This window comes from Bos grunniens, chromosome 3 (genome assembly GCF_055505025.1).
Source record: "Bos grunniens cultivar Pamir isolate PY7600 chromosome 3, Bosgru_T2T1.0, whole genome shotgun sequence".
Lineage (NCBI taxonomy): Eukaryota > Metazoa > Chordata > Mammalia > Artiodactyla > Bovidae > Bos > Bos grunniens.
Window position 1 is genome coordinate 69624118 of NC_141167.1, and position 11091 is coordinate 69635208.

Below are 11091 nucleotides of genomic sequence, written 5' to 3' on the forward strand. Positions count from 1 at the left end.
ATCTGCCTGCAATGTAGGAGACCTGGGTTTGATCCCTGGGTTGGGAAGATCCCCTGGAGAAGGAAATGGCTACCCACTGTAATATTAATAATAATGACGATGATGAATGTAAATAAGTACATGGATTTATTCCAGTCCTTGAGGATTAGTATGAGCAAAACCCTCCCCACACCTCTATTCAGGGACCAGCTTTCAGAAGCTTCAGATGCTCTTGGGCCCCTCCTGTGCTGACTAGGGCCTTATTTCGCATTTGCATAGCTGGTGGTTAAAGCTCCCCAGAGTTAGAGCCCGGGTCACTTGGCTTCGGCTCCAGGTACAGCTCAGGTATCGGGGTTGGGCTGTGGCTGGACTGGGAAAGCTGGATCTCTGGGAATCGGTTGGGGTCTGAACGGTGAAGAATTTGAGAAGTAGAAGAATCAGCTTTTGAAAGGAAATGTCAGTAACTTCTGGGGAAAAACAAGGAGAAGGGTGAGTTCCTTGGCCACGAGGAAGTATACTGGCTCCGAGTCAAACTGGCTCCCTTCCAGGTTTTTATTTCTGGTGTTTGGTGGTTAAATAAAAAAAGCTTATAAACTTAACTCCAGTTAGAAAAAAAATACAACTATTTCAAATATTGATCCCGGATAATCCCTTCAATCTTGGCGGGGGGAGACCACCCAGTGTGAAGTGGGGGGCAGTTGGGAGGCTGGAGAGGAGGAGGGGTGGGAAGCAGGGAGTCTGGGGCCAACCTAGGCTGGCGACTGCTGAATTGGAATTGCACATTTCTTACTGAACTGGGGTTTGTTGGTCACCTCCCCACCCTCCCACTGGAGTTTAAGGACTAAGGGAACAAAAAGTCAATTTGCAGACATGTAGCCTCCAGCAGTGATCCTCAACCTTTCCAGTGGGCTCACATCCTAATACTGACATGTGACATTTGGTGACTCTTTCTCTCTTGGCAGAAGTAATGTAAAAATATTTACTTTTGAAGTGGAATGAATTTAAAATACTTTTAATGGATCAATAAAAATATGATAAATCCCAAATATATTGGCAAGGGAGATGAACTGGCAGTTCATGAAAGGAAAACAAACACCCAATAAACACCTGAAAAGATATTTACCACCGGCCCCAATATTGTCAAAGAAATGCAATTAAAACAGTGAAGGACCATGTTGTGTCCTTCAGATTGGAAAGGACTGAAAGCAATACTGTCATTCATAAATGTTAACTATTGGAAAGCCAGAGAGACAACTGGAAGATGCAGAACTGAATCACCAGTCCAGTGACTGGTCACAACTTTCTCATTAAAAAGTATAAATATACAGGCATACCCACAGGAGATAGTGTGGGTTCAATTCCAGACCACTGCAATGAAGTGAATATCACAATAAAGTGAGTCATAGGAATTTTTCAGTTTCCCAGTGCGTATAAAGTTATGTTTACATTCAGTGTACGACAGCATTATGTCTAAAAAAGTGATGTATACATTTTAATTAAAAAAAACTTTATTGCTAAAACTGCTAACCATCATCTGAGCCTTCAGTGAGTCATAATATTTTTGCTGGTGGAGGTCTTGCCTTGATGTTGATGGCTGCTAACTGATCGGAGTGGTGGTTACTGAAGGTTGGGGTGGCTGTGCCAATTTCTTAAAACAAGACAACAATGATTGCCACACAGATTGACTCTTCCTTTCACGAATGGTTTCTCTGTAGCACGCAATCCTGTTTGATGGGATTTTCCCCACAGTAAAACTCTTTTTCAAAGTTGGAGTCAGTCCTCTCAAACCCCGCCACTGCTTTCTCAACTCAGAGTATGTAATATTCTAAATCTTTTGTTCTCATTTCAACAGTCTTTATAGCATCTTCACCAGGAGTAGATTCCATTTCAAAAAACCACTTTCTTTGCTCCTCCATAAGAAATACTCCTCATCTGTTAAAGTTTTACCATGAGATTGCAGCAATTCAGTTCCATCTTCAGGCTCCAGTTTTAATTCTAATTCTCTTGCTCTTTCCACCATACCTGCAGTCACTTCCTCCACTGAAGCCGAAGCCCTCCAAGTCATCCATGAGGGTTGAAATCAACTTCTTTCAAATCCTTATGAATGTTGATATTTTGACCTCTTTCTGTGAATCACTAATTCTTAATAGCATCTAGAATGGTGAATCCTTTCCAAAAGGCTTTCAATTTCCTTGGCCCAGCCCCATCACAGGAATCACTCTCTATGGCAGCTATAGCTTTATGAAACATATTTCTTAAATAAGACTAGAACGTCAAAGTTATTCCATGATTCATGGGCTGCAGAATGGACATTGTGTTGGCAGGCAGGAAAACAACCTTAATCTCATTGTACATCTCCATCAGAGCTCTTGGGTGACCAGGTGTGTTGTCAAAGAGCAGTAATATTTTGAAAGGAATCTTTTCTTTCAAATCAACAGTGGGATTTGAATATTCAGTAAATCATGTTGTAAACAGATGTGCTTTCTTTCAGGCTTTTTTATTTCCTTTAGAGAGAGCACAGGCAGAATAGATTAGCTTAATTCAAAGGCCCTATGGTAAATGAGCCTCAGCTTCAACTTCAATTAACCAGCTACTTTACCCCTAGCAAAAGAGTTGGGCTGAACTTTGAAGCCAGGCATTGACTTCTTCTCTCTAGTTATCAATGACCTGGATGGCATCTTCCTCTAATAAAGGCTGTTTCATTTACATTGAAAATCTAGGAATTCTCTGGCAGTCCAGTGGTTAGGACTCTGCCCTCTCACTGCCAAGGGCCCAGGGTTCAATCCCTGGTCAAGGAACTAAGATCCCACAAGCCACACAGTTTAGCCAAAAAAAAAAGGAAAATCTGTTGTTAAACATAGCCATGTTCATTAACTATCTTAGCTAAAGATAACCTGCTGCAGCTCTATATCAACACTTGCTGCTTCGCTTTGCAATTTCATGTTACAGAAATGGCTTCTTAAATCACATGAACCAACTTCTGTTAGCTTCACACTTTTCTTCGGCAGATTCCTCGCCTCTCTGTCTTCATGGGATTGAAGAGAGTGAGGCCCTGGCTCTAGATTAGGTTTTGACTTAAGGAAATGTTGTGACTGGTTAATCTTCTAACCAGACCACTAAAACTTTTCGCCATTATCAGCAAAAACACTGTTTCACTTAATTATCATTTGAGTGTTCACTGGAGTAGCACTTTTAATTTCCTCCAAGAACCTTTTCTTTACATTCACAACTTGACTGACTGACTGGCACAAGAGGTCTAACTTTCAGCCTGTCTCAGCTTTTGACGTGCCTTCCTCACTAAGCTTAATCATTTCTAGCTTTTGGTTTAAAGTGAGTGACGTGCAACTTTTACTTTCACTAAAACACTTAGAGGCCATTGTAGGGGCATTAATTAGCCTAGTTTCAACATTGTTGTATCTCAAGGAATAGGGAGGCACAAGAGGGGAGAAAAATGGGGGGAAGGGCTGGATGGTGGAACACTTAGAACACAAACATTCAGTCATGTCTGACTCTTTACGACCCTATAGACTATAGCCCACCAGGTTCCTCTATCCATAGAATTCTCCGGGCAAGAATTCTGGAGTGGGTTGCCATGCTCTCCTCCAGGGAATCTTCCCAACCCAGGAATTGAACCCTGGGCCCACATCTCTTATGTCTCCTGCATTAGCAGATGAGTTCTTGACCACTAGTGCCACATGGGAAGCCCTAGAACACACACCACATTCATCAATTAAGTTCTCCATCTTAAAGGGACATGATTTGTTGCACTTAAAAACAATTACAATAGTAACAGCACAGATCTGTTATATAATAAAACAAATATTATATAATATTTGTTATATTTATTATATAATAAAACAAATATTATCAAAATGAAAAAGCATGGAATGTTTCAAGAGTTACCAAAATGTGACATAGACACAAAGTGAACACATGCTGTTGGAAAAGTAACACTGTTAGTGCAATAAAATGATTTGCCCATCCTTTCAGTCCTTACATACTTCACACTTGCTGTTGTCTTTAGAAAATAACCATTTCTTCTCCTACCACCATGGACGGCCACATGTCCTTAAGGCTTGAGCTGAGAGGCCTATTTTAACCACTCTAATTCAAGGCACTCATTGCTCTTTAGCCCATCAGCATGTGCATTTCCTTTATAGCATTTAACAAAACCACATCTTATAACTACAAATGTATTTGTTCATTTGTGATACCAGTAGAGAGTTAGAACATAAGGGCAGCATAGGAAGATGCCTACCTTGTACACCAGCATAAAGCAGTACTTGACGCAGAGGATAGCATAGCCAGGAGGCAACGCACATTTGTAGGATGAATAAGCACTCCTCCAGGTGCTGGAGACATAAGAGAAAATGAGATAAAAATCCCAGACCCCTGGAGCTAACATTATAGGGATTGTTTGGTTGGTTGATTGATGTATGGATTGATGAATGAATGAGTAAGCTTGGGTAAGTCTTTCATGATAATGTTCTATAGGAATTACCTTACCTGATTTTTGCCTCTTTCAGGGACCAGACCTTGGCTTGTGGTGGGGTCCAATGATCTTTATCCATTTTAAATCGTACCCTAGTCAGTACCCACAAGCTCCACCCCAAGCACTGCTGCATTCAAGAAAGTAATGAAGAAATTATTGAAAAGGACTTTAATTTGTTCCTCATGTCTTGACCTTCAAGGGAGTCCAATTCATAAACCCTGCAGGACTTTTCATACTCTCTTTTCTCTACCCCAACTCTATACAGCTCCACAAGAATCTAGATCAATCTAGACATTTCTTTACCACCTTCCTCACTTTCCTTCTTTCCCAAGCCCACCCCTACCACATTCTCATGTTCTCCCCCAGCTCAGCTATTGTTAGGATCTAATCTCTTTCAAAATCTTTTCCTTCCTTCAGTCCCCTGGTCTTCAGAACTTCTGAGTACAACAGTCTCTACCAAAGTCTGAGTCATTCTCTTGGGAAGATGGGGGCAGGGATAGGAAAGCAATAATCTGGAAATTAACTGAAAGCTCTCTGGTGGCCTGGGGAGGGAGCAAGGGGAGAGAGGAGGAATCTCTCTATCCATCATCAATAGAATCCCTACATGCCCAGCCTCTTTGGTCTGTCCCTTCATGACTTGCTACTTCTGAACCCTGGCGGCACCCTGAGCACTCTGCCTCTCCTGGGTAGTTGGTCCTGCCACAGCCTGTTCCACAGAGCTTCAGCACTCAAGCCGTGTTTAAAGCCCTCCACTCTGAAGCTCTTGACACTAGATGATACTCCCAACCATCATTCCTTCTTGCAGCCTAGTTCCTCCCTCTCCTTTCTTGCAGCTCTCTCCTTCCCCACGTTAGTCCTATGGTAGACCCTGGCTTTCTCATCTCCTCAGTCCTCAGTCTCCAAATGTTGGAATGCTCTGGGGCTCAGTTTCTCTAACCCCTTCTTTATCTACACTTCCTCTCTAGGTGATGTCATCCAATCCCGAATGGATGGTCTGTACATCCATAAGCTGATAACTCCCAAGTTTCTATCTATTGCTTTGACTTCTCCTGAACTCCATACTGATATATCCAACTGCCTATTCACGTCTCTATATGAATGTCTAACAGATGTCTCCATTGATTTCTCCATGTTAAAAACAAGACAACAGACCCAAACTGGGGTTACTTATGCTAAGCCACACATCACCAAACTGAGACTTAATTGCAATTTCAGCTCTCCCAGAAGTGGAATTTTAAAACCAGTCAATCAAGAATCCCCTGATCAACACTAGTTAGGTAATCTGCCTGCTAGACCCCTGCCATCCCCTAAAGAAAACTAACCCTGTGATAACCAATTTGCTGTCTTGCCTAGAAAAACTTGTTCCTGCTCCCTTCTGCTTGTAAAAGTCTCTCCTTTTATACAGCTTCTCAGAGTTATTCTATTAATATCAGCTGGATCGGATGCTTTTTGACTCATGAATCATTGAATAAGCCAACATGATCCTTAAAATTTACCCAGCTAAATTTGGTTTTTTAACACCCACAAAGCTGTTTTTCTTACAGTTTTCTTCAGCTCAGTAAATGTACCCTTATTCTTCTGTTGCTCGGCCCCAAAACCTTAGAGTCAGCCCTTACTCCTCTCCTTTTTTCACACCCCACATTCAGCCTGTCAACAAATCTTGTCCAGAATCCAGCTACTTCTCACCACTTCTGCCCCTCTCTCCCTTGTCAGGCCACAGCCTCTGTAGCACACACCCAGCATCTTTCTCCTTCATGCATTATCACCTTGGTAAACACAGAGTCCTCCACGCCCCCTTGAAGAACAGAGCCGTTGGCTTTTCCCATTTCATATGAAGCAGCCCCTCCTGCATGCTTTGTAGTCTTCTTCCACCATCTGCCACAGCAGTGTGACATTTAACCTCCGCTTAATGTGGAACGTTGCTTTCTCTGAGCAGCGTGTTAGCACTGCTTCCCAGGATCCTTGCCAGGGTGCTCCATCCTGTATCATGGGAGAAGGCTATCAATAAACTCTCTGTGGCAAAAGACTTGCAGTGACCTCCACGATCCTGATTTCTGGTGCTCACACACTTGTGTAATCCCTCCCCTGGGTGTGATCTGCATGCTGAGATACGTGTGATTACTTTACACAGTATTGTGACATCTGTCTTGCTAGGAGTCTCTCTCCCTTGGTGACTTTGAAGAAGCAAGCTGCCATGTCATGAGCTGTCCCCAGGAAGGAGCCACAGCAAAGAACTGAGGCAGACATCCAGGAGCAACTGGAGCCCTCAGTCAGTCAGAAAGGACCTGAATCCTGCTGACAACCATGTGGATCCTTTCCCAGTCAAGTTTTCGGATAAAATCCCACTCCTGGCTGACACCTTGACTGCAGCCTTGCAGAGGACCCAGTTAAGCTGTGCTAGAACTCCTGAGCTACAGAAACTGTAAGAAAAAGAAATGTATATTGTTTTAATCCACTAAGCCCATGGGAGTATTATCATGCAACAATAGATAAGTAATATACTTTCTTTTATCCAACATTCTGTTCTGCCCAGCCCCCTGCTTCTCACCCCCCTGATCTAGGAGGTTCAGAATTCAGCCCTATCCACACTTTCTCAGTTTCTATCAGCACAGACTGGCCAAGTCCTGAAGCTCCTTTCTTCTCTTAGCAGGCCCAGCACTTCCCCAGGTGGGATTTATTACAACTTGACCCTGATTTTAACAACTGAGTGCTACGTATTGCCAGAGGCTATGAGTAGTTCATCTGCGACTAGTGATGGGGGCTATATATTGCCAAAGGCTATGAGTACTTAATCTACCACCATTGCTGGAGCTTCACAGCCAACCTGCCAATGAATGAGTCCGTTCAAAATCCCACTTTAGAGCCTGCTTCCTAAGACTACTTTCTATTCCAACTCTCATAGCCCAGGTACGCTGAGAAACAGATGACAAGACGCTGAAATTTGCAGGCAGGAGGTTAATTAAGGAGCACTCTCAGGCCAAAGAGCTGGGAGGAGTGCGGGAGGCAGGACTGAACGAGGGAGTTGAACTGCCATGTACAGTAAGCCCCCTACATACGAGTGAGTTCCATTCTGAGAGTGTGTTCATCAGTCTGACAAAGTTAGCCTAGGTACTCAACTCACCATGGCTTTCCTGGTGGCTCAGATGGTAAAGCATCTGCCTGCAATTTGGGAGACACAGGTTCAACCCCTGGGTTAGGAAGATCCCCTGGAGAAGGAAGTGGCAACCCACTCCAGTATTCTTGCCTGGAAAATTCCACGGATGGAGGAGCCTGGTAGGCTACAGTCTATGGGGTAGCAAAGAGTTGGACACAACTGAGTAACTTCACTTTCTATCACTCAACTAACACAACTGGCTATACAGTACTGTGCTGTAAATAGGTAGTTGTTGTTTAGAAGCTAAGTCGTGACTGACTCTTTTTGCAGCCCCACGGACTGTAGCCTGCCAAATCCCTCTGTCCATGGGATTTCTCAGGCAAGAATACTGGAGTGGGTTGCCGTTTCCTTTTCCAGGGGATCTTTCCCACCCAGGGATCGAACACACACCTCCTGCATTGGCAGATGGATTCTTGACCACTGAGCCACCAGGGAGTCCTACACTGTAACAGTACTACACTGTAATAGGTTTATAATACTTTTCACACAAATAATACATAAACAAACAACACAAGAAATACAGAAATCATTTTAAATTTTACAGTACAGTGCCTTGAAAGGTGCAGTACAGTACCATAGCTGGCATACAGGGACTGGCATTGAGTGAGCAGCAAGAAGAGTTACTGCCTGGAGGATAGAGAGGATGTGGAAGATGGCAGAGTTGAACGATTGTCAGCAATAGGAGACGGAAGGCAAACTGCAATTTTACTTATGCCTTTACATTGATGGCACAGGTTCTGTTTCCTTGCTGGATTCAATTCTAGCTACCCTCTAGGGAAAAAAAAAAGATCCAGTGATATCTGGGTAGCAGCTCTTTTTCTCTCGTCATTGGTGACAGTAGCGCTCTGAGCGGCTGCTGCAATTTTCATGCACTGTTCTACATTCAGGTCTGGCCTCAAAGACTAACAGTGCCTCCTGAAATAAAGAAAAGCCCCTTGCCGTTTCCTGCATCGTGAACCTCTTCGGTTCTTTAGTTACTTCTTCCTCTTTTTGCTGTACTCTCTCAATTATTTTCACTTTTGTTTCCATGGTTATCACTTGGCGCTTCTTAGCAGTACCAGCTATAGCACTTTTACTCTTTGTTTGTGGACATTCTGGGCTTGAAATAAAGGTACTGCACTACTGTATACAGTAAAGTACACAAAAGCGCAAAAGTAGAGGATGCAATGCATGTGACAATGTACACCAGACACATGAGCTAACTTACGTGAGTGGACATGCAAACACGTTTGCATCTTTGAAAGCTCGCAGCTTGAAGGTTCACATGTAGGGGACTGCTGTAGCTATAACAAATCTTTCAGCTGTTCCTATAGAGAAGCACACCCAGATGGCCCTTCAGAGCTGTACTGTCTGGAGGCCAGGGCCCAGGACCTTATACTGTACCTCTTCCAGTCTTTGCAGACTGCTCCCAGGAATGGGGCATGACCTTGGCAGGGCGTGAGGGAAATTCCCTAGAGGCAGTCAGTTAAGGGCACAGTCACGGGCAGGCAAAGTGGCTGGGAGATGGGTGCCTGGGTGGAGACACATTCCTGTACCCCTACATTCTCCCTAGTGGTCCTCCTTAGCCTATTTCTCTCCTGCCTCACACTTCTTCAGCCATCCCACACAGATACCAGTCTCTCATATCTTCAGGACAATTCTGTTGTCAGCTCTGTGAAATCAGGCTTTGGGTGTCCCTGTGAGCTAGCAAGACAACCAGCTCTCATGGCCACAGACTGATACTCACCATCTCAGAGCAGATTGAGAAATGATTCCATCTGGATCCATGATGTTCAGGGATGAGACCATGGGAGAAGTAGCCGTTGGGAAAAGAGAAAATTTCTCTCTCAGTGGGCTGCACAGCCGGACCAAACTTTAACTCATTTAACCATCACAGCTGAGAGTTATCTCTTCTCTACAGAAGAAGAGCCTGGGGATCAGAGACAATCAGTAACATGAGTGTTAGTTTCTCTGGAGTTACTGCTCCATCTTGGTCTACTTGCTGCATCCCCCTTTTGTTGTTGCTGTTCATTCGCTAAGTTATCCCCAACTCTTTGTGACCCCATGGACTGCAGCATGCCAAGCTCCTCTGTCCTCCGCTATCTCCTGGAGTTTGCTCAAATTCATGTCCACTGAATCAGTGATGCTATCTAATCCTCTCATCCTCTGCTGCCCTCTTCCCCTTTTGCCTTCAATCTTTTCCAGCATCAAGGTCTTTTCCAGTGAGTTGGCTTTTCGTGTCACATGGCCAAAGTATTAGAGTTTTGCTTCAGCAACAGTCCTTCCAGTGAATACTCAGAGTTGATTTCCTTGAGGATTGACTGGTTTAATCTCCTTGCAGTCCAAGGGACTCTCAAGAGTCTTATCCAGCACAATTCAAAAGCATCAATTCTTTAATGCTCAGCCTTCTTTATGGTCCAACTCTCACATGCATACACGACTACTGGGAAAACCATAGCTTTGACTATCTGGACCTTTGTTGGGAAAGTAATGTCTTTATGTCTTTTAATAGGCTGTGTAGGTTTGTCACAGTTTTCCTTCTAAGGAGCAAATGTCTTTTAATTTCATGGCTGCACTCCCTGTAACATCCTCTTTATCCTGACCCTAAATACTGGACTAACTCACTTACTAGGGAGCCTTGTCCCATTCTATGGCTTTCCATACCATCTTTATGCTGAGGGTTCTAAATTTGCATCTCCAGTTCAAAATGCTTCCCAGAACACCAACCCTGGATATATATTTGCCTTCTCAGCATCTCTGCTTGGATATGTAGAAATGAACCTGATATTCAAAATAGAATTCTTGACCTTCTCTTCCACCTCTCACTACCCCCATTCCATCCATTCCTACCGAGAAATGGCCCTGCCATTCTTCCAATTGCTCAGATGTCAGCTTTGATTTTGCATTTTCTCTTACCCACATCCAATCCATTAACACACATTGTCAGATTCTCCTTTGAAATGTCTGCAGAGTCTGACCCTTTCTTCCAGCTTTGCTGCTCTCATCCTGGTCTAAACCACTGCCAGCTCTCATCAGTACTACTGCAAGAGCGACGTCACTGGCCTTCTCACCTGTTTCTTCTCTACAGCCAGAGTGATCCTTTAAAAACGTGAGATCCTCTCCTTCTGCAGTTCACTCTCCAATGCATCCTGTCTCATCCAGAATAGAATCCAAAGCCCTTGCCCTGGCCTATAAGACACCCAATCTAGTGCTCTCCAACCTCAGTCCTCATCTCTTACCTTCCTCTCCTTACATCTCACCGTTTTTCAACTTCACTCTCAACATTGCGTCCTCCTTGCTCATCCTCCACACCTGTGTGATGCTGCTCCCACCTCAGGCCTTTGCAGTCCTTGTTTCCTCATAGATGTTTCATAGGCTCCCCTCCTTCTTTCTCTTGGTCTCTGCTCAAGTGTATCTTTCTGGGTGCCCCCTCCCATATCAAAAAGGCATTTCTTACCAGCCTCACCTGTTCCCTAACATCTTACCT

General features: G+C 43.9%; 1 long non-coding RNA gene across 3 annotated transcripts; it reads right to left on the reverse strand.

Moving 5' to 3' along the window:
* Positions 1 to 1469: 1469 nt before the first annotated feature.
* LOC147375791 (uncharacterized) lies at positions 1470 to 10868 on the reverse strand. 3 transcript variants are annotated; one of them, XR_015160468.1, is made up of 5 exons: positions 10676 to 10867; positions 9352 to 9534; positions 6238 to 6451; positions 4238 to 4331; positions 1470 to 2483 (listed from the first exon to the last, which is right to left on the reverse strand). It is a non-coding gene; the product is annotated as an uncharacterized LOC147375791 (long non-coding RNA). The 3 variants fall into 3 exon arrangements; XR_015160469.1 differs by lacking the exon at positions 10676 to 10867 and adding an exon at positions 10521 to 10663; XR_015160470.1 differs by lacking the exon at positions 6238 to 6451 and having other exon boundaries at positions 10676 to 10868.
* Between the last annotated feature and the right edge of the window lie 223 nt (positions 10869 to 11091).